General features: G+C 39.8%; 1 pseudogene; it reads left to right on the forward strand.

The window, feature by feature from the left end:
* Positions 1-2,104: 2,104 nt before the first annotated feature.
* On the forward strand, positions 2,105-6,339 carry LOC128571698 (ETS translocation variant 5-like; annotated as a pseudogene).
* The last annotated feature ends 9,866 nt before the right edge of the window (positions 6,340-16,205 follow it).

Here is a 16,205-nt window from a genome sequence, read left to right on the forward strand (position 1 = left end):
TACACTTATTGCCTATAGATTACTGATCCAATTTCATCTGCTGGTTTGAATTTTTTTAATATAGACACAAACAAACCCAAGTCATCACTTGGTTACAGAATATGGGTATTTGACTAACAGATTTTCCTCATAGGCCCCAGGCCTAGCACCATATCCTTACAAATAATCATGGCACACTCTATTCTGACTTAGGAATAAATACCCAATACAATTCAGAATTTTACAACTTTAATATTTTGAAAAGCTAAAGAACACATTTTCTCAAACAAAATAAAGGGAGCCTCTTTTATCTCATATGCCAGATACTATTTAAAAAAGAAAAAAATAATAATAACTGTAACATAGATGTTTGTCTGATTCTTTAATTATTGAGTTGGAAAGAAGATCCATTATAGTTTAGAGTGTTGAGCTGTTTCCTTGTAATTCATTATAAATATGTTCTGGACGGTGTTCCATGAAAAAAACGATAACTTCAATCATTTGATCATCAAAGCTGATTGTTTATAACAATGGAATATTTAATACTATAGGACAGAAAACAAATGTCATGCAATGCATTTTTTTCTTTGCCTGAGCTTTAGTCTTCAATAAGATCTGACAAATATTGGCATTATATGTCACTAAGAAGTAAAAGATCATGCTCTGACCTTCAACAATCCCCATAATATGTACATTATGTTGATGTGCCCTTTGTTTTTTCTATTTTGGTTTGCTTTGGTGGCCTTTGCAATGTCACAGGAGCAAGATTGTTTTACCAAGTTTCCAATGCCATCATTTTAACCAAGTAATTAAGTAAAGGCAAAGACTACTTCTTCCACTATTATTTACTTATTTATTTCACTCTGACACAGCTGGGAGTCAAGAAATGTTGAAAAAGGCCTAATCCACAAATGATTAGATGATCATTTAAGATAATATGAGATCCAATGTGACTTCACAAAGCAGAGGTAAACTTTTCAAAGAACAGTTTGGTTTTAAATTGAAGTGAGAAATAATTTGTCTGAGATCATATTTTCTGCTGCTTCTTTTTGAAAGGACATGTCAAAAATGTACACCAACTCTGCTTCACTCCTATTCCTTCTAATCCATGGAGACTTGCTCCCACTTCTTTTATTTTACTCACCTTCTCTTTCTTTAATCTCCTGAAGTATTATGCATGTACATTTAAATATATATATAATATATATATAATATATATGTTATATATCCATATATATTTATATATACATACACACATATTTTGCCTGAATGATGACATCACTCCCTTCTTAGTACATGCCACAGCACATGGTATATTGTTAACAAAATAATTTTAATAGATTAATTACCTAACTGCAGATTGGGTTCAAAAGCAGACAGATAAAAAATAATGTTACTATGTAAATACTTTTAGGTTTCTGTTTTCCTCTTACAAATTTAGAGAAATTTCTTTCTAATAACAATACATACATTTTTACTTTTCAAATAAATACTATGTTTACTGCTGTGATTGATCTTCATAGTAACCTTAAAGATTAATAAGGCATGATTTGAGCATGAGTTTCCACTAAGAATAGATGGCAGCATCAAGACTCATAGTTCCTGGAGAGGAGACAAGATGGCTGACTGAGGCCAGGTTTCCAAAGAGGCTCCCGTCCAGAAGGAGAGTTAAAGGACAGTGGATTTGAGCTGCACTAAGAGAGAAGGTTGAAGAACGCACATCAACCCCCCTGAGGTGAGCTACAACCACAAGGATACAAACAAAAGGTACAAAATCCATCACCAAGTGGACAGGAGTCCCCTCCCCCATGAGAACAGCTTGGAGTGCCCCACAAACAATTGGGAAGAGTTCAAAGGTCCTCCCACTATACTCCACGGAAGAGACCCTCTAAAAACTGGACCTACCTCCCCTACTAGGGTTCCACCACGTTCTCCTGCCAGGCATAAAACTGTAGAAAACTGTATATAGTTTCTACCTGGAATTCTGAGCTCCCAGCACTTCCCTCCACTCACACTGAGGTCGGGAGGCCAGTCCCCCAGGAGTTCAGAGTCTTCGGTGATTTCTCAAGGGGTGTGGATGGTACCTGGACTGCAGCTGGTCAGCACTGACTCTGGGGCATGGGACATGGAGAGGACGGCTGGCTATGAGGGGACTGCACCGGAGTGGCGGTTCCCTGAGGCACAGTGTGGCAGCCGTCTTTCGGCAACAATACAGCCAGGCATAAAACTGTGTAAAACTGTGTGTGTTCTCTGCCCACAACCCTGGGATCCCGGCGCTCCCCTCTGTTCTCACTCTGAGATCTGGAGGCCTGTCCCCCAGGAGTCCAGACCCTTGGGCGATTACTCAAGGGGTGTGGACAGTACCAGGGCTGCAGCCAGTTGGTACAGACTCTGGGACGTGGGAGCAGAGAAAGGATGGTTGGCTGGGAGCAAGCCACACTGGAGCAGCAGTTCCCTGAGGCATAAAACAGCAGCCCTCTTTTGGCAGCAATATGGCTCACTATCAGATATTCTGAAGCCACACCACCTGTCTCCCTGGGCAACCAGAGACTGTGAGTAAAGGATTTGCCTGAGGCAACTCCAACTTGCAAACCGGGGAAACTTCCAGGGCAGGGCTGACCCAGAGGTCCACTTTACTGAGCCTAAGACGCACCTGGCCCTCATGGGATAGTCAGCCTATAGACAATACAAGAGCAAACACAAGCTGATTTGGAATTCAATTCAGCTTCTCTTCTGCAGGGGAACTACAAAGTTGTTCTGCTCCGTTCTGTCAGTAACATAAATCAGGGGCGAGACTGGACCTGAATGAAACCCCCTGAACCTTCATCAAGCGCACGAGGTTGTCGGGCCTCACCTCCTCCTGCTACAGAGAGGCAGAGCGCAGCAGACTGGCAGACTTCCTTGTGATTCAGGCTGGTGCAAACTCCTGGAGTATCGGTTCACTACAGGCAACTGGGTCAGCCAACTGCAGGGCTATTAGTGACTGGGTGTCACAGTGGTGCAAGGTGGGGAAGGAGGCATCAAACTTCCCAGACTGATCTATTGGCAGGGTAGCTTCTCCTGACTCCATGCAGCACTGGAGCAAGCCACACCAGAGTAGTCACCAGACCCCTGTGATCCAGTACCCAGAGACCTCTTAAACTCTCTCACGAGAGACAGGTGCAGACTGACACAATTGATTTGGACCTTTTGAACTGAACAAATTGCCTGAGGACAAATCAGGTGGTGCCCTGGGTGCACGGTTGTAGGAAGGTTTGATTTTCCTTTTCAAATTGTTGCCTGTGGTGGGTGGGGTGATTTAATTGCTGATATTTCTCCACAGCTGAGACTTTAATCCAGAGTATCTGTTTCACTAGGGTGGAACAGAAACCAGCTGAAAACAAGACAGAACCACTTAGCCCCACCACACCAGACAGGGCCCTAGTTTCTCAGGCAACAACACTGTACAGGCCCTCAACAAAGCTCCAGGGGAAAGAATCAAAGGGAGTAAAACAACCATGGGATGGAATCAGCAGAAAAACTCTGGTAACATGAATAACCAGAACAGATCAACCCCACCAAGGAAAGATATGGCAGATGTAATTGAAGATCCCATTCATAAACTACTGGCTGACATGTCAGAAATCAAATTCAGAATTTGGATTGCAGACAAGACTAATAAAGTGGAATTAGGAATTCGAGGAGAAATTCAAAAGTTGTCTCAAGAATTTAATGAATTTAAAGACAAAAATACCAAAGACTTAGACACACTGAAGCAAGAATTAGCAGCCCTCAAAAATATGAAAAATGCAGTAGAATCCTCAGCAACAAAATGGACCAAGCAGAAGAAAGGATTTCTGACATCGAAGATAAAGCCTTTGAATACTCCCAAACTCTCAAAGAGGAAGAGAAATGGAGAGCAAAAACGGATCATTCTCTCAGAGAGCTCTGGGATATTCGAAGAAGGCTAATGTTCAAATCATATCCGTTCCTGAAACCAATGAAGTGGCCTCACTGGGCACAGAGGCCCTTCTGCATGAAATTATGAAAGAGAATTTTCCAGACATGCCTAGAAATTCTGAAATTCAGATAGCGGACAGCTTCAGAACCCAAGCACGACTCAACCCCAATAAGACATCCCCCAGGCATATCATAATTAACTTCACCAAAGTTAATACGAAGGAGAAAATTCTCAAAGCTGCCAGGAGAAAGAAAACCATTACCTTCAAAGGGAAGAATATTAGAATGACTGCAGATCTCTCTGCTGAAACTTTTCAAGCCAGAAGAGGGTGGTCATTGACTTTTAGTCTCCTAAAGCAAAATAACTTTCAACCCCGGATCTTGTATCCAGCTAAACTGAGTTTCATTTATGATGGAGAAATTAAATACTTTAATGACACTCATGTTGAAGAAATTTGCCATAACCAAACCAGATCTTCAGGATATTCTCAGACCTATCCTCCATAATGACCAACCCAATCCTATACCACAAAAGTAAACCTACTCAGAAACTTCGGATCAAACTCCAATTTCCACACTGGCAAAAGGAATAAAAATGTCCACTGGACTTTTGAAAAACTCAATACCCAAAATTTTACCAGACTTCACAATATTATCCAGTAATGTGAATGGCTTTAACTGTCCTCTAAAGAGTCATAGGTTAGCTGATTGGATACAAAAACTCAGGCCAGGTATTTGCTGCATGCAAGAGTCACATCTTAACTTAAAAGACAAATACAGACTCAGGATGAAAGGATGGTCATCCATATTTCAGGCAAATGGTAATCAGAAAAAAGCAGGTAGGTGTTGCAATTTTATTTGCAGATACAATAGGCTTTAAACCAACAAAAGTAAACAAGGACAAGAATGGGCCTTTCATATTTATTAAGGGTAGTACTCAATATGATGAGATTTCAATTATTAATATCTATGCACCCAACCAGAAGGCACCTCAATTTATAAGAGAAACACTAACATACATGAGCAACTTGATTACCTCCAGCTCCATAATAGTTGGAGATTTTGACACTCCTTTGCCATTGTTGGATCGATCCTCCAACAAGAAGCTGAGCAAAGAAATCTTAGATTTAAACATAACCATCCAACATTTCGATTTAGCAGACATCTACAGAACATTTCATCCCAAAAAACCTGAACACACATACTTCTCATCAGCCCATGGAACATATTCCAAAATCGATCACATCTTAGGTCACAAGTCTAACCTCAGTAAATTTAAAGGAATAGAAATTATTCCATGTATCTTCTCGGACCACCATGGAATAAAACTTGAGCTGAGTAACAACAGGAATCTGCATACTCATACAAAAACATGGAAGTTAAATAACCTTATGCTGAATGATAGCTGGGTCAGAGATGACATTAAGAAAGAAATCACCGTCCAGAGCCTGGACCACAGCAGCAAACATTTGCGGTCCCCCGACCACCACATCAGCCCCTGGAGATGCCAAAAATGATGCCTGAAAACCAGTATCCATCAGAACAGAGATTTCAGAGACAACTGTCTGAACCCTGCCACCCCTTCCCTCCTCAGCCAGGAGTTGCTGGAGGTAATCGCCCCAGTTACCACCGGCAAATATCAGAACCTGTTGCCCCTGCAGCTCCCCCACCTCTTCAGGGATTCAAACAAGAATACCATGACCTACTCTATGACCATGGGCTCCCAGGCCTACCAGGTCCCCCTGCACATGGGTTCCAGTCACCAATGGGCATCAAGCAGGAGCCCCGGGATTACTGCATTGATTCAGAAGTGCCTAACTGCCAGTCATCCTACATGAGAGGGGGTTATTTCTCCAGCAGCCATGAAGGTTTTTCATATGAAAAAGATCCCCGGTTGTACTTTGATGACACTTGCGTTGTGCCTGAGAGACTGGAAGGCAAAATTAAACAGGAGCCCACCATGTATCGGGAGGGGCCCCCTTACCAGAGGCGAGGTTCACTTCAGCTGTGGCAGTTCCTGGTCACCCTTCTTGATGACCTGGCCAATGCCCATTTCATTGCCTGGACCTGCGGAGGCATGGATTTCAAGCTGATAGAACTGGAGGAGGTTGCTCTGCATTGGGGCATCCCCAATCGGCCGGCCATGAACTATGACAAACTGAGCCACTCTCTGCGCTACAAAAAGGCATCATGCAGAAGGTGGCTGGGGAACGATATGTCTACAAATTTGTCTGTGACCCAGATGCCCCTTTCTCCATGGCTTTCCCAGACAATCAGCATCCATTTCTAAAGGCGGAGTCTAAGTGCCACCTCAACGAGGACGACACTCTGCCCCTGACCCACTTTGAAGACAGCCCTGCTTACCTCCTAGACATGGATCACTGCAGCAGCCTCCCCTATGCTGAAGTCATCTCGTACTAAGTTTCTGAGCCTCTGAGTGGCCAAATCCTAGAGCTAGCAATTCCCATTCAGACAAATGAGGGCAGTGGTTGGTTTGTGTTTTTGGCTGTTCCTAACGCTTGCCCTTCAAGTATTATCCAGAGAACCTAAGCTGTCTCTGGATTGGCACCCTTAAAGACAGACCCGTTGGCTGGGGAGTGGGAACAGGGAGGGGCAGAAAACCACCAAAAGGCTGGTGCCTCAACTCTTGACTCTGATGAGTTTTCTGGGAAGAGATCAAAATGGAGCCTCCTTAACCATGGACAATATATGCAAAGCAATACCTTGTTCAGGCTAGTACCCCCAAAATAGGACAGAGTGTGTGACAATCTGCATTGATCATGGACTACTAAATGCCTTTACACAGAAGGGCTCTGATTTGCACAATTTATTGAAAAAGAAGTCACAAACCCATAGAAAAGTAGGGTAGGCTAAGCTGGGGGGGGGGCTCAAACCAATAAGAGTTAAAAATAGACCTAGAAATTTGGAGAGCTCCTCCAACTAAATCTGAAATGTCTCTCCTTGGTCTGGCAAAAAGGGGGGCAGTCAGAACAGCCGTTACCCACTCCATGGTTCTCAAATCATAAACCATTGCTAACCTTGGGAACCTTCTGGCCATGTGGCCACCAAGTAGAGCAAGCCCCTTTCTCTTCCTCATCACATGGCTATGGGTAGATGGCTTTCATTTCAGGAGAAGGGTGATTAACACTTTTGACAGTATTTTGTTTTGCCTTGATTCAGGGGATTGTTTTGTTTTGGTGGTTGTTTTAGAAAAACAGTTTATAAACTGATTTTTATATTTTTGGTATTTAAAGAAAAACAAACAAACAAACAAAAAAAACCTTTGGTAACTGTACTGTGTCCTTCAACCAGGGCCGTGCCGACTTAAAGACACTGCAGCTTGAGAGGAGCTTTGCTGGGGGCTTCCCCTTAGCCATGTGAAAGCCCACTTTGTTGCCTGCTTTGTGCTTTCTGCACCAGACAACTTGGTGAAACATTTGCACCTGAGTTGTAAATTTTTGAAGTGTGCAGGGCAGCCTGGACACAAGCTTAGATCCTCTGTGTATAGTCCCCCATGCTCACTAACATGCCCTCTCTGGAAAGCATATGTACATAACACACGTCATGTCCATTGGAAACCTGGTCACCTGGTGGGAACCCTAGGGATTCTTCCCTGGGCATGACTGATGACAATTTCCATTGCATCAGTTTGTTTTAGTTTCCTTTTTCTTTAAATGTTGGACTTCAAACCCTACCTATGATTCAATAGGGTTTGAGACTTATGTGTGACACTGACAGGTAAAACATTACTATTATTCTAGTTTCCTGCCACTTTTTTTTTTAAGTTTATTCTGATTGCTGTATTATATTGGAAAAGTTTTAAGCAACCAAGCTAAAGCTATATGAAAGTTGAGCTCAAAGTAGAGGAAGACGTACATTCCTGCCTGCTCTGTTGGTAGAAATCTATGCTCCCCATGACACTTAGCACATTAAGAATGACTGTGCTGCTCCTCAGAAGTGAACGGAGGCAGTGCTGACTCCATGAATCTAAGACACAGGCTTTGAATGACTTTTGTATTAGTGGGGGCACTCCATAGTCTCAGACTGTCCCCCTTATGACTGATAGCTCGTATGTAAAAATATTTGCAGGGATAAGGGGTGCACTTTATAGCTATGGGAACGTAAGAATCTCCTCTGTTGGAAGCTAATTAGCCCACAAAAGTGGTGGACCTATAGCTTGGGCCTTAATTAGCATTCTACTGTAATCAAAGGACTCTTTCTAAACCATATTTATAGCTTTCTAACCTACACATAGTCTATACATAGATGTATATTTTACCCCCAGCTAGCTAGAGATTTATTTGTTGTAAATGCTGTATAGATTTGTCTTTCTTTACTTACCCTGGTTTGGGATTTTTTCTTTTTGGATGGATTTATGCTATCTTAACAAGTATGAAAATAATCCTCTGTAAGCCTGAGCTCCCCTTCCCCTGCTGTGACTTGTGGCCTGTGCTGTCACAGGACCTAGGATGGGACATAGGACGGCATCACCCTGGCATTCCCATTGGACTCCTGCACCTCCAGAATGGTTTTTTTTTTTTTTTTTTTTTCAGGGGTTTGGGATTTCTTTTTTCTTTGTTTGTTTGTTTGCTTCTTTTCCAGAGTGTGGAAAGTCTACAGTGCAGAAAGGCTTTACCTGCCAGTTGATCTGAAATACTTTCCCCTGTGCAGGGCCATATGCATCCTGCCAAGCTGCATTATATTCTGTACTGTGTACAATAAAGAAGTTCGCTTTTTGTTTAAAAAAAAAAGAAAGAAAGAAATTACCAATTTTTTATAAAAAAACAACAATGAAGATACGAACTATCAGAATCTCTGGGACACCACCAAGGCAGTTCTAAGAGGGACATTTATAGAACTGCAAGCCTTCCTCAAGAGAACAGAAAGAGAGGAAGTGAACAACTTAATGGGACATCTCAAGCAACTGGAAAAGAAAGAACATTCCAACCCCAAACCCAGTAGAAGAAAAAAAAATAACCAAAATTAGAGCAGAATTAAATGAAATTGAAAACAAAAGAATAATACAACAGATCAATAAATCAAAAAGCTGGTTTTTCGAAAAGGTCAATAAAACAGATAAACATTTGGCCAACCTAATCAGGAAAAAAGGAGTAAAATCTCTAATATCATCAATCAGAAACAACAAAGACGAAATAACAACAGACTACTCAGAAATCCAAAAAATCCTTAATGAATATTACAACAAACTTTATTCTCAGAAATATGAAAATCTGAAGGAAATTGACTGATACTTGGAAGCACGTCATCTTCCAAAATTTAGCCAGAATCAAGTGGAAATGTTGAACAGGCCCATATCAAGTTCGTAAATAGCATCAACCATACAAAACCTCCTTAAAAAGAAAAGCCCAGAACCATATGGTTTCACATCAGAATTCTACCAAACCTTTAAAGAGGAATTAGTACCTATATTACTCAACCTGTTCCAAAAGGTAGAAAAGAAGGAAGACTACCCAACACATTCTATGAAGCAAACATCACCCTGATCCCCAAACGAGGAAAAGACCCAACAAGAAAAGAATATTATAGACTGATATCACTAATGAATATAGATGCAAAAATATTCCACAAGATCCTAACAAACAGAATACAGCAACACATCAAACAAATTATACATCATGACCAAGTTGGTTTTATCCCAGGGTCTCAAGGCTGGTGCAATATATGTAAATCTATAAATGTAATTCAGCACATAAACAAATTAAAAAACAAAGACCATATGATTCTCTCAATCGATGCAGAAAAAGCTTTTGATAATATCCAGCATTCCTACATGATCAGACACTTAAGAAAATTGGTATAGAAGGGACATTTCTTAAACTGATAGAGGCCATCTACAGCAAACCCACAGCCAATATCATATTGAATGGAGTTAAATTGGAATCATTTCACTCGGATCAGGAACCAGACAAGGCTGCCCATTGTCTCCATTGCTTTTTAACATTGTAATGGAAGTTTTAGCCACTGCAATTGGGGAAGAAAAGGCGAGCAAGCATATCCATGTAGGGTCAGAAGAGATCAAACTTTCGCTCTTCACAGATGATATGATCGTATATCTGGAAAACACTACGGACTCTACTACAAAACTCTTAGAAGTGATCAAGGAATACAGCAGCGTCTCAGGTTACAAAATCAACATTCATAAATTGGTAGCCTTTATATATACCAACGATAGTCAAGTTGAAAAAACAGTTAAGGACACTATCCCATTCACAGTAGTGCCAAAGAAGATGAAATATTTGGGAATTTATCTAACAAAGGACGTGAAATAGCTATATAAAGAGAACTATGAAACTCTAAGAAAAGAAATAGCTGAAAATGTTAACAAATAGAAAAACATACCATGCTCATGGCTGGGAAGAATCAACATTGTTAAAATGTCTATACTACCCAAAGCAATATATAATTTCAACGCAATCCCTATTACAGTTCCACTGTCATACTTTAAAGATCTTGAAAAAACAATACTTCATTTTATATAGAATCAGAAAAAACCTCGAATAGCCAAGACATTACTCAGAAATAAAAAAAAAGCAGGAGGAATTACACTACGAGACCTCAGACTATACTACAAATTGATAGTGATCAAAACAGCATGGTTGTGACACAAAAACAGAGAAGTAGATGTCTGGAACAGAATAGAGAACCAAGAGATGAATCCAGCTACTTACCATTATTTAATCTTTGACAAGCCAGTTAAAAACATTCCGTGGGGAAAAGATTCCCTATTTAACAAATGGTGCTGGGTGAACTGGCTGGCAACACGCAGAAGACTGAAACTGGGCCCACACCTTTCACCATTAGCTAAGATAGACTGTCACTGGATTAAAGATTTAAACTTAAGACATGAAACTAGAAAAATACTAGAGGACAGTGCAGGGAAAACCATTGAAGAAATCAGTCTGGGCGAGTATTTTATGAGGAGGACCCCCCATGCAATTGAAGCAGCTTCAAAAATACACTACTGGGACTTGATCAAACTAAAAAGCTTCTGCACAGTCAAGAACACAGTAAGTAAAGCAAGCAAACAGCCCTCAGAATAAGAGAAGATATTTGCAGGTTATGTCTCCAACAAAGGTTTAATAACCAGAATCCACAGAGAACTCAAACGTATTAGCAAGAAAAGAACAAGGGATCCCATCGCAGGCTGGGCAAGGGATTTGAAGAGAAACTTCTCTGAAGAAGACAGGCACATGGCCTTCAGACATATGAAAAAATGCTCATCATCTTTAATCATCAGAGAAATGCAAATCAAAACTACTTTGAGATATCATCTAACTCCAGTGAGACTAGCCTATATCACAAAATCCCAAGACCAGAGATGTTGGTGCGGATGTGGAGAAAAGGGAACACTTCTGCACTGCTGGTGGGAATGCAAATAAATACATTCCTTTGGAAAGAGATATGGAGAACACTTAGAGATCTAAAAATAGATCTGCCATTCAATTCTGTAATCCCTCTACTGGGCATATACCCAGAAGACCAAAAATCACATCATAACAAAGATATTTGTACCAGAATGTTTATTGCAGCCCTATTCATAATTGCTAAGTCATGGAAAAAGCCCAAGTGCCCATCAATCCATGAATGGATTAAGAAATTGTGGTATATGTACACCATGGAATATTATGCATCCTTAAAGAAAGATGGAGACTTTACCTCTTTCATGTTTACATGGATGGAGCTGGAACATATTCTTTTTAGCAAAGTATCAGTATCTCAAGAATGGAATAAAAGGTACCCAATGTACTCAGCCCTACTATGAAACTAATTTAGGGCTTTCACATGAAAGCTATAACTCAGTTACAACCTAAGAATACGGGGAAGGGAGACAGGGAAGGGAGGGGGGGGAGGTGGGTAGAGGGAAGGGGATTGGTGCACCAGCGGTGCATCTTACAAGGGTATATGTGAAACTTGGTAAATGTAGAATGTAAGTGTCTTGGCACAGTAACTGAGAGAATGCCAGGAAGGCTATGTTAATCAGTGTGATGAAAGTGTTTCAAACGGTCTGTGAAGCTAGTGAATGATGCCCCATGATCATATCAATGTACACAGCTATGATTTAATAAAAAAAAAAAAGATTCATAGTTCCTAAGTGGAGTGCTTTACTCTAAATAACACTGGCATAGTTTTTGTTCATTTAGGTAAAATAAGACTTTATGTTCTGCCATCTAATGACATCGTTAAGACAGTGTTATGAAATACAATGGAATAGAAAAAGTTCCATTAATTTTGGTAGACCACAGAAAATGCTCCCCTCGTATTCATAAAGTGGCAATGTAAAGGGTTAGGGTTAAACAGGGATAAAATAAAATTATTGAAAGAAAACTCAGGAAGTAGAAACAAGAGAGAATTAGTCTCCATTCTGTACACCTCCACTCTGGGCCTCCACTATCTCAAGCAGATGAAGGAGTTGATCTCAAGCATGGCATCCAGCCTAACACTTAGAATTGACCTCTCTCTGACATTGATAATCAATTCTGGTCTGTGTCCACCCTATAATTTTGGCCTTGGCATAAGACTATTACATGCATTTGAGTGCCTATTTGAATTGAGGAAATATTTATTACCATTTCCTGGTATTATTTACTTTACTTATAGTTTAACAGTTTGGCTTACGTATTTGTTCATATTTGAAAACTAACTGGTAATGATATTATTTATTTAAGAAGCCATAATTCCTAGCCGGGCGTTGTGGCGGGCGCCTGTAGTCCCAGCTACTCGGGAGGCTGAGGCAAGAGAATCGCCTAAGCCCAAGGATTTGGAGGTTGCTGTGAGCTGTGTGACGCCACGGCACTCTACCGAGGGCAATAAGGTGAGACTCTGTCTCTACAAAAAAAAAAAAAAAAGAAGCCATAATTCCTGGAGACATATGACAATTTCATTATTGTGCTATTGAGAGAAAGAAATTCCTGTTCCCTATTAAAATTTGACAGTACCTTGATCAGTCAATATTTATAAAATTCATATTCAGAGCTCTAGAGCAGTTTATGAGGCATGCTGAGAAATGCATATATAAGGAAAGGATCCTGCCCTCAAATGCCCAAAATCTTTCTAAGTAAAACACATAGAGATAAACAAGTAACTGAAAACCCAGAGTTGTACATACTAAACAAAAAATTATTTATATATTTGCTCTCTAATGGTGTGCTGGTAAATATTTAACCACTGGCTCTTGTTGGTCTGGGAGATAACCATAATTGTAGTTTATGCCAGTTTCCTTGATGTAAATTCTTCCACACTGGCCAATTTTCAAGCTATGAACTTGAGGTCATTGGACACATGGTTTGGGAGAAATGCACACAGTAAGTTATAAAAAGCCAGGTCTAGCTGATTCCAGCACCCTAACACTCCTGTAGGACATTCCAAGGGCCAAGTCAGTCAAGCATGTTCTATGAAGAAGTATCGTTCATATGTCTGAAGGACAATGGCATGAATGAGGATAATTGATATGAAAGCAATCCTGAGAGAGATGAGATGATATAAGCAATGGTCTCAGGGGCCAATGACCAAGATAAGCTTTGGGAATCAATTATATCTCTGGAATAGAATATTTAATGGTAATGATCTTAGATAGTAGAAAAAACAGTAGGGAAGAACTCTTTGGTGATTTGGCTTGTATCTTGTGGGTTTTCCTTTCCAGTGATGTAAATATCTGTGTCAAGGTAGAAAAACGAAAACAGTAGTGACAAATATCAAAGTCATTTTTGTTCAGAAATCAATTTGATGACTGTACAATGTTATTAAAATTTTTGAGGTAGAAATTACAAAGAATGTTCTTATAGAGAGGCTCCTCAAATCATAGGAAATCCCTGCAACACAAAATCACTTTGGGAATAGAAAGTTTAAATCCTTCTTTAGCCAAAACGGATAAAATTCTTATAGTAGTTATAGTTGGTACCACACTGGAGCCTTAAAATTTCTTTGTTCTCCCTGACAAATAAATCCATGTTTTGCTGTAGGAAACGCCAACTTTGATCCCTCTCCACAGCTGAATCCACAGTTATAGCACTATTCCAAAACACTTCCATTCTTGTCAGAATCCCTAAAATAAGTCTTTATTTTGATAATTCATGTGGCTGTATATCAAACAGCTGCTGGGATATCTACCGACATCTGCTGTTTCATTTTTATCAGTTTGTCCCATCTGGCCTGAATTCAACAGGACCCAAGTCAAGCCTGAACAAAATTACAGGATCTTCAAAAGCAATTTCACATTATTTTTGGAAGCATCAAGTATTCCTTTTTTTTTTGGCAGGACCAGGCTTGAACCCACCACCCCTGGTATATGGGGCCGGCACCCTACTCCTTGAGCCACAGGTGCCACCCAGCATCACGTATTCTTTCTCACTTGTTACAATCACAAACTGTGTCATCTATTGTCTTATAGACAAGTCTGAAATTTTTCAGACTGAACTTTTCAATACTATTTCTTCTACCAAATGTTAAAAATCTCTAAAATATGTTTAGTAGTCATTTATACTGGTGTTCGTTTGACTTAGAAACAGTAAGGTAAGGAATAGTAAATTATTAGTATGTGTGATCATTAAAATATATTTCAGTCATGAATTTAATCTAGATAATCTAGATAGATCTAAGAGAATATCTCATCTTGGGCGTTTCAAATTTAGTCAAATTCCTCTCATCTGTCTTTCATGTACCAGATGTCCTTCCCTCATGCCTTATATTCCACCTTCTTTTTGCAGATCTTCTGCCTCTGATCACACCCATCAGGAAAAAGAAAAGAGCCAATATAATAAACATGACACATACTTAGTAATATAAAATTCCTCTCTGGCTTTCACCCCTCTATCTTTTAACTTTTCCTGGGTTAATTCCTCTTTGAGGACATCTCCAATGCCAGTGTCTCCCCTATATTTAATACATACCTGTGTCATTAAAATGTGCCATCTCATTTTAAAATGAAGAGACAGATACAAAGAAGGTAAATGATCTTCCAAAAGCCCTAGAATAAATCACTGGCAGAGCAGAGATAGAAACAGGAAGGTTTGACTCAATCAGCCCCACTCTTCTAAGATCTTCCCTAGAAAAGGGCAATGGCACAGCATGTGTTTGCTAAAGCAGACTTGAAACATTTTTTGCTTCATAGAAAAGTGTGGCTGGAAAATCAAAACTAATTGGGCTTAAATGAATAATTTTACCCACATTTTTTTCTACAATACCATGATTAAATATATATATATATATATTTAATTTTCTACAATACCATGATTAAATATATATATATATAGTCTGAAAAGAATAGCATTGCAGTTATATCTTCTCTTTCTTTGCAAAATGTTTACCTAGACAATATTCATTCCCATCATGTACATACACTTGAGGTTGAGGATTGCAACCATCCTCTATCATAAAGGCCCTAAAACAAATCTTGTTTTCTCAGAAGTATTTGAAAGTATTATTTTTCATGGACTTTCATGTGAATTTGTATAATTTCTCCACCCACTTTGTTTTTACTAATGTTTTGACGGTACAAATAATTCTGTTTAGGTTCTTCTCCATACATAATTAAAGGTGACAAGCCAAGAATTAGTAACAACAGGCTAACCATGCACCTGGTTTCTCTCACCTCCAGATACCCAGAACTAGGGGATGTTTTATTTATTTTCTCCAAACTCATTTCCAAGGTCTGCAAATCCTTCTTTCTCAGGTTTTTCCAGGGGACAGCCATCATCCCAGTGTGCACCCATCTCCTTATTGGCCTAGTGCTATGGAGGGAGCCTGGATATGCAGGATGGGGTGTTCACAAGTGCATGTTTTGCAGTGCTGGGCAGAACCTGGGATGGGAAGAACAGACCCCCTGTCAAGGATGAACCACCAGAGGCCATGGCCAGGTTTCCCCATACATAATGTTCTGCACAGAGTCTGTGAATTCTACACCTAGGTGTGATGCCTCTCATCTTTAAGTTATTTGCCAATTTATTTTATTGAATTATGCTATGTGATATGAAAATTTATATATGTGGTATGAAGGCTTCCTTTAACAATTATTCACCAGCACTGCAAATGTTAGATGGGAGCCACTTCCTCCCTTAAACCTACAGCAGATGAGAGTGTGTATCACAAGGAAATTTCAGGTGAATAAATCAATTTGTTAAAAACATAGGCTACTATTTTTTTCCAATATACTTATTGTTTAAGAATTCTCACCATATATTTAGGCATAATTTGAATTTATGACTATAGAGAATTTTAAGTCACATTTTCTTTTCCATTTTTGCAATCACAACTGATCCCTTTGTTCATAG

The sequence above is a fragment of the Nycticebus coucang genome, chromosome 19, assembly GCF_027406575.1.
Source record: "Nycticebus coucang isolate mNycCou1 chromosome 19, mNycCou1.pri, whole genome shotgun sequence".
Taxonomy (NCBI): Eukaryota; Metazoa; Chordata; class Mammalia; order Primates; family Lorisidae; genus Nycticebus; species Nycticebus coucang.